This window comes from the organism of the source record quoted next, unplaced genomic scaffold, assembly GCF_019419815.1.
Source record: "Pyrus x bretschneideri cultivar Hongxiangsu unplaced genomic scaffold, Pyrus_bretschneideri_v1 Contig151, whole genome shotgun sequence".
Taxonomy (NCBI): domain Eukaryota; kingdom Viridiplantae; phylum Streptophyta; class Magnoliopsida; order Rosales; family Rosaceae; genus Pyrus; species Pyrus x bretschneideri.
Window position 1 is genome coordinate 29,672 of NW_025999448.1, and position 19,387 is coordinate 49,058.

General features: G+C 38.6%; 1 long non-coding RNA gene across 1 annotated transcript; it reads left to right on the forward strand.

The window, feature by feature from the left end:
- The first annotated feature begins 1,438 nt into the window (after positions 1-1,438).
- On the forward strand, positions 1,439-2,254 carry LOC108866708. The gene is made up of 2 exons (XR_007256954.1): positions 1,439-1,565; positions 1,940-2,254. It is a non-coding gene; the product is annotated as an uncharacterized LOC108866708 (long non-coding RNA).
- Positions 2,255-19,387: the final 17,133 nt, after the last annotated feature.

Genomic DNA, 19,387 nt, shown 5'->3' on the forward strand with positions numbered 1-19,387 from the left:
ATAACTACATATTTTGATAAGTTGAGGGACCAATAGTAATGAATTTTTAGTTGAGGGACCATTGCTCCAATTTGATTAAAGTTGAGGGACTATTGCTACAATTTACCCTGCTAAAAACGACGGAACCAGTCAAAATTTGTGCAGATGCTTTTTATTTTTTCAATTGATGCTTTAGCAGTTTCTATTATCTACTTTTTCGGGTATAAATCGTATCTATAATTTCAAAATACATGTTCTTCATGACAATCTATGGTATTTATGAAATAATTCATGTTAAAGTAATTTTTTTTTCCCTTCCCTTCACTGCAATCTTGGCGAAAAGCACGTGCAGACTTACAGCAGATGCACTATGCATGTAAGTAAAACATTTTACTATCATGTCTTTCTTGGTTAGTGATTCTGGTATAGCTGATTGATGTGAATGTCAATTGTGTGGTTTTTGTCCCTGGCTTTATGCTTAATGCAGTGTATTTTCTATATATACAATTTTCTCCTTCAGTTTCTACTGTTTTCGTTTTTTTGAGTTATGTATGTTGGATAGTGGCCAAATTAGTTCCTTGTTTTGTGGCTTTTTCAAAGCCATGTTTTGTGGCTTTTTCAAAGTCATGTTTTGTGGCTTTTTCAAAGCAATGTTTTGTGGCTTTTTCAAAGCCATGTTTTGTGGCTTTTCCAAAGCAATGTTTTGTGGCTTTCGGGTGGGAGAAGGCTTGGATTAAGAAAAACATAAAAAGAGATGGTGAGAGCATTTGGAAAAACAAGGGCACGGGAGAAGAGAGAGTTGTAGAGAGAAATCAAGAGAGCTAGAGTGAAAGGTCTCTTGTGAAAGAACTCTTGGGGTAGAGTGAGGCTCTTGGGAAAATTCTGTGAGTGGGTGTACAAGGGATATGAGATTGGGTTATGTCGATTTAACTCATGTGTAACTTGTACTGTTTTTCTCATAGTGAAGAGCAATATCTCTCCGAGGACGTAGGCAGGTTTTTGCCGAACCTCGTAAATTTCTCGGTGTCTTTATTTCTTGTATTTTAAACTATTCAACTGTGGGTTTGTATGTTGGTGAAGATAATCAGCCAAGGCACAACAATGTATACTATTGATGTTGTTACTGTAGCTTGAGAAGCTGAGCGATATGCAGTGCCAACTTGAGTCACAACTGAAGTTCATTACAGAGGTCTGGCTACAGGTGCACCACAAATTACCACACTTTTCTATCAAGAGTATTGCTTTTTTTTCTTTTTTTCTTTTTTATTATTAAATTTTCTCCATTTTCAGATAGTTGAATGTAGTCGAGTACTAAAATTGACATATGTTGATGGATGTTATTTGCTGGAGCATGAACATGCCAAGTTGTTTTAAGTATTTGCAAGGTATGTCATTTTCTCAAAGCTCAAAGAGAGACAAGGCATCATGTTGCTTTGTCCTAATTTATTTATGTTTTTGCAGGTGAAGATGAGCTTGGGTTGGAAAGGGTTCATCAATGTGCAGAAAATGAGCTACAAGTTTACCTCAATGATAAGGACATCAAAAGATTTCAATGAGTTTCGCACAAAACTTGCTGGATTGACCAGGTTATGTTCCACTAAAGATATTACACTACTTTTCTGATTGGATAAGTTGATTCGGGTTACAATGATATAGCTTTTCAGTTTATTCATACTAAGATATTAGTTTTGCTAAGTGGCAATGCCATGATTGAAATTTTATAGAAGTGATGAATGGGCCAATCTGAAATACTAAATTTCAGCTGATGAACTCACTCTTATTATGACTATTATTGCATATACTCATTTTTTATTTCGTTGGGTTTTATTTTTATTTCAATTTTTTTGGTTTCGCAAAGAACTGAATTTTATCTTATCTATAGCTCTATACGCATGTAGTTTTTCTCTTTTTCGGTTTCGAGTATTTGGTTGGTTTTATTTAACAATCTTTTGGAATATAGAGAATCTTTGCACCAATGTCTTATTCCTAGATTTCCTGATGAATTGGCATTGAGATGTTAAGCAAAGGTGTCCCCTGGGAACCACAGATTGCTCGAAACTATCTCAAAGAAGTGGAGAGATTTGTTACGTAGCGCCAGACTATGCCAACTATGAAGCTCTAGAAAAATGGTACGGAAATTGGCCGTTTGTCATTTACGAGGTATAATCCAATAGCTAATAAGTATGCTTCTATATTCGACACTTCAAATATGTCTAGAACTCATGTTGTTATTACGACTTTCATTTTTACAGAAGGAAAGTTTTTTCGTTCTTCATTTCTTGCTATATCATCTTGGGTTGTGCAAACTATTCATTATAGGGGATCCTTTCATGTATATAGTTGTTTCTTGCTAAGATTTCTGCAAACTATTTTTTTTATGTCGAAGTTGAAATCTTATTTTAGGGTTGCAAATAGATTTCATATGTATATAAATATATATATACACATTATAACTTTCTACATATTTTATACGATTTTAAAACCCGCAACACAGCGCGGGCACTTTTGCTAGTCTATACGAATACCCACCACTAGTGAACCAGCACTTACTAATTTGAAGATTTGTCATAATGTTAGAAAATGGATATGAAACCAATAATTCAACTCTTATGTCGCTATATAGGAAATTAATTGAAAATTGAAGTTCTTGAAAATTTAATAATCAAGTGCAAATTATATAAAAATAAAAAATAAAAAAAAAGTATTACTATGTCCACTCCTCTTCCTTATTTCCTCACCCCACTTGCTTTGTCACCCACAATTCTAGACAAACGATATTTTTACCATTTATTTTTATCATTCACCATTAAAAGTAAGAAAATTAAGAAATCATATTTTTATCATCTATTTGTATCGTCTCTCTAATAAATATGAGACTCACATGGGTTATCTTTATTAGAGAGATAATACAAAAGATGGTACAAATAAATGGTAAGTGTAGCATTACTCACGAAAAATATAATACTATTTTTACACCCACCATTATTCCTAAAATAAGATTATATATTAAAGGGTGAATTACCAATTTAGTCTCTAAATTATCACATGAGTGAAAATTAGATCCATAAACTATTTTTTCAGAAAGTCTGTCATTGAATTATAAAAATATGCCAATTGCATCCTTAATATAAATTAGATTCATAAGTCACGTTACTTGCATGTGATACATATTGGAGGGTAGATGAGTATTTTTTATATAGAAATAGTGTATAGAGTTAACTTTGGAGGGTAAATTATGTTAGATTCGCAATCTATAAGAAATGTTAAGAGCTTATAGACGAAAAAATGACGGTATTACAATCTAAATTGTGTCAAATGACTTAAATTGACGAAAAATTGGATAAAATAGCTTTGATTATAATATTAGGGATAAAATTAGCAATTTTTTGATGAATTTAGGAACTTATTTTACCGAAAAAATGTTTCAGATGCCTAAATTTCATTGAGATGATAATTCAGTGTCTAAATCGACATTTCATCTTATATTAAAAAAAACTCCCAACCACATGTTGGAGTGTGCAAAAATAAGCTACACAATGATTTCCCCAAAATACACCCGCACAACCACCACCAACACAGCTGCGCCTTCCCACCAACACCCAGAGCCAACCCCAATCCCAAATCTTGTAGAACCACCACTAGACTTGTAAACGGGTCGGTTTTATTGGGTTCAGGTTAGTTTTAATCCGACATGTTAAAATAATGGGTCATTCGAATTTAACCCGTTAAGTTAACGGGTTACCAAAACCTAACTCGTTAATCTAATGAGTCACCCGTTTAACCCATTTCACCCATTAACAATTTTTTTTTTTTTTAATTTTACATTCCAATACTAATTACATGTATTTTGTATTGGGTTGCTAAGAAAACGAAAGACAATCTCATTTTCCCACACTAACCCACATTTTACATCCGTTTTTCAGCTACCAAACATAATAATAAAAGCATAACTTAATGACCATCGTTCATGGTCCTTCCTATGCCGGCTGTAAAGAAGAATCACATCTGGGCATTCAAAAACCTTCAAAAGAAAAAAAAAAAAAAAATTATTATTAACACTCTAAAAATCTCATTTGCACTTCAAACATTTTATAATTAGAATGAAAAATGCAGTTATGAGGAGTACATAATGAGATTTTTAAAATGCTAATAACAATTTCCAAACAAAAACCCAAAACAAATATATATAAAAAAAAAAAAAAACAATATAATCATAAAGAATTGAAAAAAAAAACAATAAAAAAAATTCAAAAAATTCAAAATTTAGAAATGAAGAAGGTACCCACCAGATCAAACGGAGAGTATGAGAAGTATGAGAAGGATGGAATGGACATTGTGGGCCACCCAGAAAAGTATAGCCAACCCGAATCCAGAAAGCAGGTGGACCACCAGTGCCTCCGCCGTGGATATTGCTTTCGAGGAGGGTTTAGCGGCTACTCTTTGTTCTTCTGCTTCATTGTTGCTTTTTGAAATAAGCTACTTCTGCAAAAAGCAATCTCCTTTGATTGTTGCCTATTCAATTGTGTGTTTGTAATTGGAGAATATGAGAGATTTGATGTAGAAGAAGAATAGGAGAGTGGAGGTCAGGACGACGGTTGTCTCGGAATCTTATTCCTTATTGAAATTACACAAACACTCTCAATTTACAAGCGTTAACAGGTCATGCAGTAGACACAAAATGATCCCGTTATTTAACGGGTGACTATCAGGTTTTCTTGTTAATGACCCGACTGGTTAAACATCCACTCAAATAATAATTTTAACAGACGGTTTGGGTCGAGTTTACATATTAAGTCTAAAATGCTAGGTCTAACCGTCACGACTCCCAAGTCTCCTACCTCCACCCATCTAGGCCTTCTCTGTACATAACTTTTAGTCATCGAATTCGAATGAATATGACAAGCTATTGTGTGTGAGAGATGGGAAACATGAAGTGCACAAAGAACTTCATCTACATCATATCCAGCACAAGAACATGGCAGTCCCATGCTTAAATTAGCCCCAGACTTCCTCAGCCAAGGCATCAAGCCAGTGATGGGTTGGCTGGGAGGGAGAAGTTGGGTGATGGTTGGCTGGGAGGGAGAAGTTGGGTGATGGGTTGGCTGCCAACGTTGATTATGGGGTTGACGAGCATTTGTTTCATTTTTAATTTTATTTAGAAGCTTCCTTTATTAAAAATAATTTTTCGATTAGGTCCTTTAAATAGAACTTTTACGGGAATATTTTTAATTGTATTGCTTCTTTAGAAATATATATATATATATATATATATATATATATATATATATATATATATATATACAATCAGTGTTCAACTAGGAAACTAAATAAAGCTTATAAACAACCTACTTAATAAAGGACTCCTACTATTTACATTCCCTTTTTTCCTAATATTGACTCATGACTAACACTCCCGCTCAAGTTGGTGCATAGATATCACACATGCCCAACTTGACAAGTGAGTCATCAAACTTTCGACTACCTACAACATGAGTTAGAATATCTGCAAGTTGCTCCTCCGAATTCACAAAAGGTATTGACACAATCTTCCTTTCAAGTTTCTCTTTAATAAAATGTCGATCAACTTCCACATGTTTTGTCCTATCATGCTATACCGGATTATCAGCTATATCTCTCGCTGACTTATTATCACAGTATAGTCTCATGGTCTCCTTTGGCTTGAACCCAAGCCCTCAAGGAGTTTTCGAAGCCAGAGAATCTCACAAATGCCGTGAGCCATCCCTCGATACTCAGCCTCAGCTGAGGATCTTGATACTACCTTCTGTTTTTTACTTTTCCATGTAACCAAATTTCCTTCTACAAAAGTAAAATATCCCAAAGTAGACCGTCGGTCACCCACACTTCCTGCCCAATCAGCATCTGTGAACCCTTCAACCCTCAAATGTCCATGCTTCCGATATAAAACTCCTTTCCCAGGTGCAGACTTCAAATATGTTAAGATGCGCATAACAGCAGCCATATGATCTACACTCGGTGAATGCATAAATTGACTTACTACACTCACTGCATAAGCAATATCAGGACGTGTATGAGCCAAATAAATTAGTCTCCCTACAAGTCTCTGATATCTTCCCTTATCAACATATTTCTGATTCGGATCTAAACATAGATGGTGTTTTTCAACAATAGGAGTATCTACTGGCTTACATCCCAGCATACCAGTTTCTTTTAACAAATCCAAAACATACTTACGTTGTGACAAGAAAATACCTTTCGAAGATCGAGCAACTTCGACTCCAAGAAAATACTTCAAATCCCCTAGGTTCTTCATTTCAAACTCAGCCGCAAGATTTTTCTCCAACCTTGAAATCTCATCAAAATCATCTCCAGTAATAATCATGTCATCTACATAGATGATTAAAGCTGTCACTTTCTCATGCCTCTGTTTAACAAACAATGTATGATCATAATGACTCTGATAATACCCAAACTTTTTCATAACTCGAGTAAACCTATCAAACCATGCACGAGGCGATTGCTTAAGCCCATAAAGAGACTTACGCAACCAACATACTCCGGTATTTCTGCCAGCACTGTATCCAGGAGGAAAATCCATATATACTTCTTCCTCCAAGTTCCCATGGAGGAAAGCATTTTTCACATCAAACTGTTTTAATGGCCAGTCCATATTAGCAGCTAAAGATATCAGAACACGTACCGTATTCATCTTGGCAACTGGAGAGAACGTTTCTTGATAATCTACACCATATGTTTGGGTGTATCCCTTAGCTACCAACCTTGCTTTGTACCTGTCTAATGATCCATCGACTTTGTATTTGACAGTAAACACCCACCGACATCCAACTGTTTTTTTTCCTTCTGGTAAGGACATCACCTCCCAGGTATTATTCTTCTGTAATGCCAACATTTCTTCATCCATTGCTTTTGCCCACTTTGGATCCTTTAGAGCCTCCTCCACATAAGTTGGTACTTGAATAGCCTCCATATTGTCCACCAAGGTCTTGCGTTCTGGTGCAAGACCATTGCAGGAGACATAGTTGGCTATTGGATACTTCACTTTGCCTTCCGGAGAAAACCTGTCAGGTGGCACACCCCGATTTTGTCTCGGTGGCAACTTATATGCATTTACATCATTACTCGCGTTAGTTACATAATCATCCACAATACTTACCTCAGGTATATCCAGAGAAGATTCATTGGGCAACACTGTGGAGCTAGAGAGAGGGGGTTACGTCCGCAGACTTGTCAACAATCTGCCCTGACTGTAGATCACTATCACTCTCGGCTGCAATCACTTCTGACTGCATGCCGCTCTCGACAACAATCTACCGTGGCATTCCAGCCCCATTATCACGCACGGCATCTATGATCACTGCCTCATTATGCACGACATCAGCTACAGTGTTCCCTCCCAAGTCCAACCATTCCAGATCACCACTACAACTCTCCCCATGGTGATCTGAAGATGAAGATACAGGAGCATAAAAATACTTCGATTCAGAAAAGGTCACATCCATGGTAAATACATATGCCGAGTCTCAGGGTGATAACATTTATATCCTTTTTGGTGAGATGAGAAACCAACAAACACACATCGGAGGGCACATGGATCCAACTTAGTGCGATGAATTTTATGAATATGCACATAAGCCACACACCCAAATACCCGGGGGGGGGTGAGAGTATAAGTAGATACCATTGGAACATGGTGAGTGAGGGCTTGAAGAGGAGTGCGAAAATCAACCACCCAAGAGGGCATATGATTAATCACGTAGACGGCATAAGTAACTGCTTTAGGCCAAAAACTCTTAGGAACCGATGCGCCCAGAAGGAGAGCACGTGCCGTTTCTAAGATATGGTGATTTTTCCGTTCAGCCACCCCATTTTGCTGTGGAGTATAAGGACAGGTTGTTTCATGGAGAATGCCTTGATCACACAGAAACTCTGACAACTCACAATTAATATACTCACCCCCATTATCAGAACGGAGAACTTTAATCACAGACAAGTATTGCGTCCAAATCATCTGGAAAAAAAATCGAAATACCATCCCAACATCACTTTTATTTTTTAACACATACAGCCACGTCATACGAGTGCAGTCATCCACAAACGTAACAAACCACTTAATCCCAGAAGAAGTAACAACAGGGGAGGGTCCCCAAACATCCGAGTGCACAAGTTCAAATGGTAAAGCTCTTTTATTCATACTAGGAGGAAACGAAGCACGATGGCTTTTAGCAAGAATACATACTTCACAATGTAAGTTTGATTCATTTACTCCACTAAATAGACTAGGTAACATATGCCGTAAATACCCAAAAGATGCATGCCCTAACCGACGATGCAACAACCACACTTCTTGTAAATTGCTAGACTGGGACGCTCGAACTGCATTAGCTCTGCCAGAAACAACGTCGTCCACATAGTACAACCCCTCTCTCTTAGTGCCACGCCCAATTATCTCCTTGGTCTGAATATCCTGAAGTAGACAAAAGGACGAATACATTAGAACAACACAATTCAATTGGTCAGTAACCTGTGGTATGGACAACAAGTGATGGGATAAAGAAGGAACAAGCAAGCAATGATGTAAGGGAAGTGACGGGGTGAGATGCACAGTGCCGGCACCACACACGGATGCCAAAGTACCATTGGCAGTTGAGATATGTTTTCTGTGAGATGTAGTCATGTATTGAAACATATTTTTATCATATGTCATATGATCAGTTGCCCCAGAGTCCAGAATCCAACCTGTATGGTGCTGAATTTCGGAGGCTGAGAGAACACGTCCCACGGTACCTGTGTCGGAAGACGAGTCACCTCGAGTACGAGTCAACAAATTGTGACTAGAGTCACTTGGGCTAGGCACGGCTTCCTGGACTGTTGGTGTGGCCGTAGCAAGGGAGGCACGGCCTCCACTGGACCCGGCTGCTCCACGCTCCTTGGCACGCGATTTTTTCTTTAATTCTGGAAACCAATCAGGCACCCCATGCTTAGTAAAGCATGTATCTTCAGTATGACGGGTTTGTCCACAAAAAGTACACTTCAAATCATCTTTATTTTCTCGGTTGAAGGGACGAGAATTTAAAGATTGAGTAGAAGAATTACTAGGACGAGAAGCACCAACTGGCCGAGAGATCATGGCCATGGACGGCAACCCTCCGTGATTATTATTTCCACCCATCATAGTAGCATGTCGTTGAGCTTCACGTCGAACAACAGAAAACACCTCCTCAACAGATGGTAGGGGCTGAGTACGTAAAATATCACTACGCACTTTATCAAACACATCATCCAAACTCGCCAAAAAAGCATACACACGATCAATCTGACGTTCTTCTCGAAGTGTCTTGAGATCCACAGCACATTCCATCTTGATTGGTCTCCGTTGATCTAACTCCTGCCAAACGGACTTGAGATCAGCATAATACACGCCAACTGGCCGGCCCTCTTGACGAAGTCTGAACGATTTAACCTTCAATTCATAAATCTGAGAAATATCTGAGCCATCATAATAAGTCCGAGCCACCTCTTCCCAAATTTCTTTAGCGGTACGCATGTGAATAAAAAAATCCCATGATAGCAGGTTCCATTGAATTGCTCAACCACCCTTTTACTATTGCATTCCCTGTCTCCCACGTCTCATACTCAGCACTATTCTCAGCAGGCTCCTTGGTGCTCCCAGTCACAAAGCCCTTCCTACCGCGTCCAGCAATGTGCATCTCCAAAACTTTGGACCAAAGAGGATAATTTGATCCATTTAATTTCCCGTTATTTGGTATAGCAGACGCATCACTCTGAATAATAACCGGATTCAATACTGGATTATTGGTTGAGTTACTGCCCTCTAACTTCAACATGCCACTGCCTCCTTCTGATGCCATTCGACTTTACTCACAAAAAAAAAAAAAAAAAAAAAAAAGCAAGACTGATACTGAGATTCACCACACTGCCACACACGCAGCACTACCACACATACACGGCAACACTACAGAAAACACATCACACCCACACTACTGCACACGCAGCAAGACTACACACACACATCAACACTGTTTGCTGCAGAAGATTTGCAGAAAAACTGCACCACCCACATTGCTGCACACGCAGCAAGATTGCAGAAAAACTGCACCACCCACTGCTGCACAGAAAAACTGCACTTTTCTGCACCACCCACTGCTGCACACGCAGCAAGATTGCAGAAAAACTGCACCACTGTTTTCTGCAGAAGATTTGCAGAAAAAACAGTCAACCAAGCACAGCGGAAAAACTAGGGTTTCGGCCACTCTGGCTCTTGATACCAAATAGAACTTTTACGGGAATATTTTTAATTGTATTGCTTCTTTAGAAATATATATATATATACAATCAGTGTTCAACTAGGAAACTAAATAAAGCTTATAAACAACCTACTTAATAAAGGACTCCTACTATTTACATTCCCTTTTTTTTTCCTAATATTGACTCATGACTAACACTTTAAAGTCATTTTATGTGAGGCAAATTTATCAACAAAATATTCTATTTAATTTAAAGTAATGAGAAAATAGAACAATGGGGTGAATTTAATATCACTCTTAAAACAATAATCTCTACCAATACCCACTACAATTGAACCACCACTTATTAATTTGAAGATTCATCATTTTTTTTATCTTTCTATTCAAGCGGTTAAAGTTTTAAATTCCGAAAGTCATTAAGTGAATGCTAGTTGTTATTTTTATAAGAGTTGAGTGTAACAAAGCTCTTTAAACTATACCATAAATTTAGTTTTGATCTCTAAACTCTATTAATTGTTGCTTTCGTCCTCGAATTGTCCTGTATTTCACTTGTGAAACCGTGGTCATTTTTATTAACTCCATTAACTATTATGGTGACATATATTGACATTTTTTTTTTTGAACAAATGATGTTATCTACAGTAAGGACAGGGGGTGGCTTAGTCTCACAATAAACTAGTAATAATGTGTTCAAACTCAACTTTTGCGAGAATCGAAGATAAGATCTCTCACTTACAAATGAAGAGGAATACCACTAGACCGTATTACTAAGTGACTGTGTGAAATCCCGTTTCCAGATTTCACTGTTATAATTTACGTATTTGTATTATTGAGATTTTATATTAATTTATTTGAAATTAGATTTCAATTAAACTAGTTACGAAGAGTGAAGTTTGAAAAATTATTATTTACTCGTTGACCTTTCGAGGTCACAAGTAACGTTTTCGTATAGGTCTCGAAGCCATGAGCGCATAGGCAAAAACCGTTTGTGAGTCCGGATTATAACGGTATAGTTACGGACGTTTGAAGTTGTGAAACTTTAGGTTGTGAAAATTATTTAATTTCCACTAGAGGGTAAAAGGCCCAAATATATAATTGGGTTAAGGAACCGGCTAGGAGGATTAGAAAAGAACGAATGAGGAGAGATAGAGAGAAGCTGAAGTTCTCCCCCCCCCTCATTTGTCAACCCGTGCACCCACAAAAAAGGTTTCGACCCGCCCAATTTCAGGCCAAAATCCTTCATTTTTCAGGCGTTTTGCACCCATTTATCACCTGCAACCTACTCAGCTATCTTCCTCCTTCCATCTCCACCAAAAATCAAGGGTTTTTAAGGTCTAATTCGGGTAGAACTCCACCGGAGAACCCTGGGGTTCTCGACGGCAATTCATCATTCCGGTTAGTATCACCATGCACCATCACCCTTAATCAACTTCCCTTGGACCCCAGGAACAAGACCCAACTGGTGGTTAGGGCGTAGGAACACCAAGGAAGTCGAATTGAAGAACACCCACCTTAGGGTTCTGGCGGTTCGTGGCCAGTTTGAGGTGTTTTCCGGCCAAATTGGCCTTGGCTGTAGGTATAAAGTTTACTCTACTTGTTGAGATCTTCATTCTTGTGAAATTTGAGAATTTTTTGAAAAAGTCGAATTTTCCGATATGTAACATTCGATTTATGATATTTGTTGGCTGAATATATTTTCGATAAGGTCCGCCATTTGAATATTCTAACAATTGACGATCTTATCATTGAATTGACACCAAATTTTAGTATGCTATTGTAGATACGGTTTATGGACCTTAGGGTATTACTAGTGAAAATCTAGTGGGCCTATATTGGTTTGATAGCAACTTGAATATATGAAATATGATTATTATCTTAATTTCTTATATTAGTATCATTTGTGAATATGAATTGGTCTTATAATTATGATTTCTATTGAAATGTGAATTTTATATATTTAGCCATAGACCTATGCTAATTAACTATGATTTGGCTTGTGTATTGATGATGTTTGTGATATATATGTGTTTGATTAACTTTTTAATAATATGAATAATAATTATGATGAATGTTATGACAATTGTGGGAGCTAATTATTGTTTGATAATTATTTGGATATACTTGCCAACTAGATACCTATTTGAACTTGACACTATTACCTAGCATGAGATGGAGATGGAAGTCAGGAGATGAGTTAGGTACTTTATTAGATTTTTAGTAGAAATAGTAATTAAGGGAATTCCTTGTGTTGTGCTCCATTTGACTTGATGCTGGTTGATATGTGGAATCGATAGCATGTATGCGTATAATTATGTTTAATGTGTGATGATGAGATTGCACCATGTAGTTGTGGTACATGGATAGTCTTGCTTGGTATATCCGCGATGGGGGGACCATATGTATTCAGGGGTGATCATGCTTGGTATATCCACGATGGGGTACCATACGCATTCTAGAGGTGATGATGACTAGTTGTACATGGTACATGTTTAGGTGATCATATTTAGTTTGGTTCCGTTGAGTGGTCCGGAAACAGAGGTTGTTGAATTTCGTGGAGCGGCCTAAAATCCCATTGTTTGGAGAAGTAGGCTTGGCCTAACTGTGTCACTCCAACCTTAGTTATATATATATATATATATTTGTGTCAATGGTTTTGAGAGTCTTGTGAATTGAGTTAGAAAAGATGTTGGACGTCTGAGTGGCTCCTTCGGGATTTTCTATGATTCGATTATGATTTCATAATGTATGAATTTAGAAGATATGGGAATGATTGTTATTACTTTGATCAAATTAATTAATTAATGCAGCTAGAGAATGGTTTTGTGTTTCGTCGGCTCTTAAATATGATGTGTGTCCAGGAATTACATGTTGTCAGGTTATATTGAATGATTGAGGAATACTATGCTTTTCTGCTTGAACTTAGTGGAATAAACGTCTGATTTTGTGATAGTGAACTACGAATGGCTTGATCCCTATTGAGGGCACATAGGCAGTCTAACGAGGAGGTTAGATGCAGCCATAAGGTAAACGAAAAATTTCTTTGCAATTTGATTCTTGAATTGTGATTGCCATATTCCTGAGACAGGGTATGTGAGATATACGAGTATTTGGGTGACATCACATGTCGATCCTAGACGTATGTCAGGATCGGGGCGTGACAGACATGATATATATATATATAGACTTCATCTCTACTATTATAAATTGTTTATATGCTTTTTCATAGATTTAAAAAATTGTTTTTTATTACGAGTTTAGGGACCAAAACTAAACTCAGTATAATTCAAGGATCTTTACTACAATATAGCTTTTTTATAAACTAGTTAATCCTTTTACTAGTGAATGGTAAATGGAAGGACATGTAAATGGCGTGCTGTAAGGCATGGGGCTCAGTGGGTACTAGTGTTTTATTTTAGGAAAATTTTGTTTGAACTCATATAGCCTCTTTTTACATCTATCTTACTCTTTACAAGTCTCGTTTCCTTCGTAGACGATTTCCTTCTTTCCAAGGAGTGGAAAGTACATAGACCTTTTCAAGACTGTAATTTCTGAAGGAAAACAACTGATAGATTTTAGTCTACCAAAGAACTCTGGTGGCAGTGGACCATACTCTCCATCCCAAATCTCTGTTTCCTCCGTCATTCTCATCTTAAGTTTTCCAATTTGTGAAATGAACCCTGAAATAATATTAGCAACTCACTTATTTAAAGATACAGCACCTCCAGTGGACTTCTTAGATGATCAGCTCATTACAATTGGCGGAAAAGAGAAAAATCGAACTCCAACCATCGATGCTACCTATCTTGCTCCTAGAAGGCATGGTTGGTGTAGAAGTTCTATTCGTATTGGCTCCTAATCATTATGAATCCCTACATTAGAAACATTGTTGAACTAGAATTTTTATAAAGAGCTTGTAAAACGATCTTTTGAGTTAAAATTTGACATAAAAACAGAAAGCAGGATTGGATATGCTTTAACGGAACTTTTTCAAAATTTTAAAGTCGATCTTTATTTTATTGCTTAGTCTCCTAAGTAGATGTTAGCAAATCACAGCAGTTTTTAATCACCGTCTATGGAGTTCATATAATAGATGCATAAAAAATTTGTCCAAGCTAGGAAATCCTACCTGCATATATATTTTTTAAAGAACTTGTCAACAAACCTTTTTTCACAGAAGTGGGACGCATTAGTTGGAAATAAAAGCATACAGAGAGATAAAGGAAGGTATAAATCACCTTTTCATAAAAACATAGTATGGTACAAGACTCTCAAATTTCTCCGTGGAGTCAAATCTCAAAGGAACGTATAAACAACTGACCAAAAGCCTTGCAGACTTGGCACATGTGAAAGTTCCAAACCAGCTGAAGGCAATCGTAATTAGTTCCTGAATAACAGTAGCAGTTCAATAAATTGTCATAGGGAGCTCGAATAAAAAGCATACTAGTAATACAAAACAGTTATGCACAAGTGAACACGAGCATTTTCCAGACGCATGAGTACACACCTCTATCACCATAACCATCATCATCACCACTACCACCACCACAACGACATCCCTAACACACAATGGGTACTTAATGGGTACCCACCGGGTACCCCTGTCCGTCCCTGCCTCCTCTTTCTTAGTTAAGTGTAGTCCTTCCGGTCTTGAGTCTGTTGGAAGCGATCCATTATATTCCTCTGTAATCGTATAGAAGCAACCTAGGATGCATGGACACGGATACGGATACGGGGATACGACACGATACGACATGGGGACACGTTAAATTTCTAAAAACGAAGACACAATACGTTAGGGATACGGTAATTAAAAATATAAATAAATAAATCTAAAATATTATAAAATAAGCATTCAAATTTATTACTCAAGTTCAAATTTATTTCAATAAACTTCAAACAACTAGAAAGATAATCCATCCAACAAGCAATTAGTCTTCAAACTTTGAAAAATTAAAATGAACAGTTTCAAGAAAATTAAAAAAACATATAAACAATAAGAGCTCAATCCACTTCAGAATAATATATTATAATATGCAAAATACAATATTATTATTATCATCATATACAAAAAGTTAAAAATAGAGATCAGAAAGGCAAAAGGCTTTTAGTTTCAGAGATGAGAAAAGCAAAGCAAAAGGGGCTTGTAGTTTCAGAGATGGGTTTTACCTCGAGGAGTCAGTTAAGCTTTGAATATTTCAATGATCAATGAAGCAGAGGAGTAAGCTTCGAATAGCTCTCACCAGCGGTTGCAGACGGAGACTGTTGGAGCAATATTAGAAAATATGAAAAATAACTGTAGACATCGAAATTTCGGTGAAATGAATGTTAACCAATAATTAAAATTTCAACGCTTACGTGTCACATAAATTTTACATGTAGCGTGTGACTCAACGAAAAATCGAAATAAATTGGAAAGGTCATCAAATAGGACACGTGTCAATATCTGGCAGAAATGATTTATTTCATCTGATTATTTAAATCCAAAAATCAAGTTTTGGAATTCTATAAATAGGAGGCCAAGGCATTCATTTAAGAGGGGAGGAAGGAAAGGAAGAGAAAGAAAGAAAAGAAGGAAAGGAAGAGAAAGAAAGAAAAGAAGAAGAGAAAGAGGAAGAAAGGAAGGAAGGAAGAAAAAAAGAAAGGAAGAAGCCTTGAAACTCTAAAGCTCTCAAGCAAATCCCGAAGGATCAAGAAAGCTCTCTTCGTTCTTCGTCAAATCCTCCTTCAAGATCAAGCCCCAACGGCCCTTGAAGAACTTCCACCAACTCAAGATCAAGCCCCGACGGCCCTTGAGGAAAGTGTTCATCGTTCATCATCCATTCATCCTAAGATCAAGCCCCAACGGCCCTTTGGATCAACAACCTCAACAAATCCACACATACACTCAGTCTTCAAGATTAGGCCCAAAAGCCCTTGAAGATCCGTTCATCCATCAACCTTCAAGATCAAGCCCCAACGCCCCCCTTGAAGAAATCTAGACACCCAGTCTTCAAGATTAGGCCCAAAAGCCCTTGAAGATCCGCTCATCCATCAACAACCTCAACAAATCCACATATCCAATCAGTCTTCAAGATTAGGCCCAAAATCCCTTGAAGATCCGCTCATCCATCAACCTTCAAGATCAAGCCCAAAAGCCCTTGAAGATCCGTTCATCAACTGTTCATCCCTAGATCAAGCCCCGACGGCCCTTTGGATCAACAGCTCATCCACAAACCTACACCCTACGAAGATAGAATCAGAGGATCAAATTACAAAGAGATTGTAACCCCAAAATCATTAAACAAAAATATATTTTGTACACGTATTCTTGTTTCTTGTTTCAGGAACTTTTCGTGTTTACAAATTTGGCACGCCCAGTGGGACTATCTCTACCTCTCATCTCTGTCTCCGTTAAAGATATTCAAGCACAGTCCATGGCTTCAAACAAAGAACAAGTCACGACTATCGGCACTACCTCCATTGAAAAACAGCTGGTTCAGATGAAGGAAACAATTGCAAGGCTGATAAAGACTGCAGAGGAAAAAAACTTGCAAACCGCCGGACTCATCAACCGTCTGGAGGCGCAACATGGTGTCATGGTGAAACCAAGCTCTCTTCCAACTAAGAGGACCGAAGAAGGCTTCAACCCAAATGCCTACGAACTCATGTCAAAGGCTAGGCATGACTTTGCTTCCTCTTCAAATCTTGGAAAGAAGGTTTCAAACACCGTCAACGACAAAGATCGCGACCTCACCAAAACTCAAAAGAAGTTGAAGGAGCATGGTTACGGAGTTGACAACAACCAAAGCACACCTCCAAAATCAATGGCATCAAGCAAGGGACAAGCCGTTCTTGCAACCACCAAGGGAAGAAGCATAAGCACTTCCGCCACGAATGGAGCATCCATTGGCACCACAACCACTCATCAACATGCCGCTTCAAAATTGGTACCGCTAAGCGAGCAAAGGGAACATCAAAGGCGCGAGTCTATCATCAACCTAACCTTGCTGGGGGCACCAAAGCATGCTGCTAAGGCGCATAAGATGACATCCCAAAATGGCCAATGGGTTTCTTCATCAGCACCCTGGATGTCTGAAGGAAAGTCATGCCTATTGGTTGCACAAGTCATGACCATCGGCGTCACCTCTGTTGAAGAACAGCTAGCTCAGATGAATGAAGCAATCGCAAAGCTCACACAGACTGTGGAAGAGAAGGACTTGCAGATTGCCGCACTTGTCAACCAACTAGATGCACTGCCCGACGTAAAAGTCGACCCAAATATTAGCCTATTAAAGAAAGAAGGTGACGAAGAAGAGGAGCCACCAGTGGAGAAAGCTGAAGAGAAGCCGAAGCCAGACCAAGCAATGACATCCATGGGATCTCTCTCTATCCAGCAGCTACAGGAGATGATTGCAAGCACTATCAAGACACAGTACGAAGGAAGCTCGCACGACTCCGTACTGTACTCAAAGCCTTACTCCAAGAGGATTGATGCTTTGAAGATGCCGAGGGGTTATCAGCCCCCAAAATTCATGCAGTTCGATGGAAAAGGCAACCCGAAGCAACATGTCGCCCATTTCATTGAAACTTGCAACAATGCTGGGACAGAGGGGGACTACCTTGTCAAACAGTTCGTGCGTTCGCTGAAAAGTAACGCTTTTGACTGGTACACCGACCTCGAACCCGAGTCTATCAACAGTTGGGACCAGCTAGAAAGGGAATTCCTCAACCGTTTCTACAGCACTCGTCGTACTGTAAGCATGCTAGAGCTGACCAGTACGAAACAGTGGAGAGATGAACCTGTCATCGACTACATAAATAGATGGCGTTCATTAAGCCTGGATTGCAAAGATCGGCTTTCTGAAACCTCCGCCATCGAGATGTGCGTTCAAGGCATGCAGTGGGGACTACACTACATCCTTCAAGGCATCAAACCACGAACATTTGAGGAGTTAGCCACCCGCGCCCATGATATGGAGTTAAGCATCACCCGTCATGGGAAGAAAGAACAGATCACCGACTACAAGAATGACAAAGTTTTGGGGCCCAAGGTGGATAAGGCTGCGTGGAAACCCACCAAGGAAGCAATGACGGTCAACACAACTCCAGTCAAAACCCATACACGAGGCAAGGCGATTCAAACCGAAGCTTTTCGTGATCAAGAGATACGTAGACGCACTTTGAAGGAGCTTGAGGAGAAGACTTATCCATTCCCCGACTCTGACGTGGTTGCCATGTTAGATGACTTGCTTGACAAAAAGGTGATCGACCTACCTGAGTGCAAACGGCCGGAAGAGATGAACCGTACTGACAGTCCAAGGTATTGTAAATTCCACCGCTTCATTGGTCATCCGACGGAAAAGTGCTTTGTGCTAAAAGATCTCATCATGAAGTTGGCTCAGAAAGGGATCATCGAGCTAGATCTTAATGATGTGGTGAAATCAAACTACACCTCCGTCACTTCTGGCTCTTTGAACTCAAAATCTTCACCTCAACCGCTGGGGGCATGCTCCAAAACCATGTCAGTCAAGTCAAGTGAAGTTGAAGGATGGACTTATGTCATTCCAAAGAAAATGCACAAGAAACATAGGTCTCCTCCACAAGTTTACCAATCGGAAAGGGGGCAAAGCAGCTACCGTCAACCTTCAAAGCTACATGAAAGTGTTGAGGATGATGAAGTTATGACACAAAGATCGTCCGTTGCCATCACGATGCGCGATTTCTTCCCCAAAGACTTCTTCAATCACTCAGTCGAGACTCCTTGCTATAAAGATTGCAAGGAATGCCTCTCTAAGATCGTTTGACAAATTCAAAAGCTCCTTGTCTGCACGAGTTGAAACTGCAAAAGACACCAAACGCTCCTGGTCTGCACGAGCATAAAAGGCGACATCAAAAGCTCCTTGTCTGCATGAGCTGAAACTGCAAACGGCACCAAACGCTCCTGGCCCGCAAGAGCATAAACTGTGTACGGCAAAATCATCATCAAAATCATCACTCATTTGAACTACGTTATGACTTGATCTCTTCTTTGGAAGAGTACGTAGGCAACTTGAAACTTCAAAACTTCAAGTACAGTCACATCAAAATAAATAAATAAATGTTTCATTAAAGAAAGTCAATTTTATTACAAAAGAAAAGAAAAGAAAAAAATACATATGTATTAG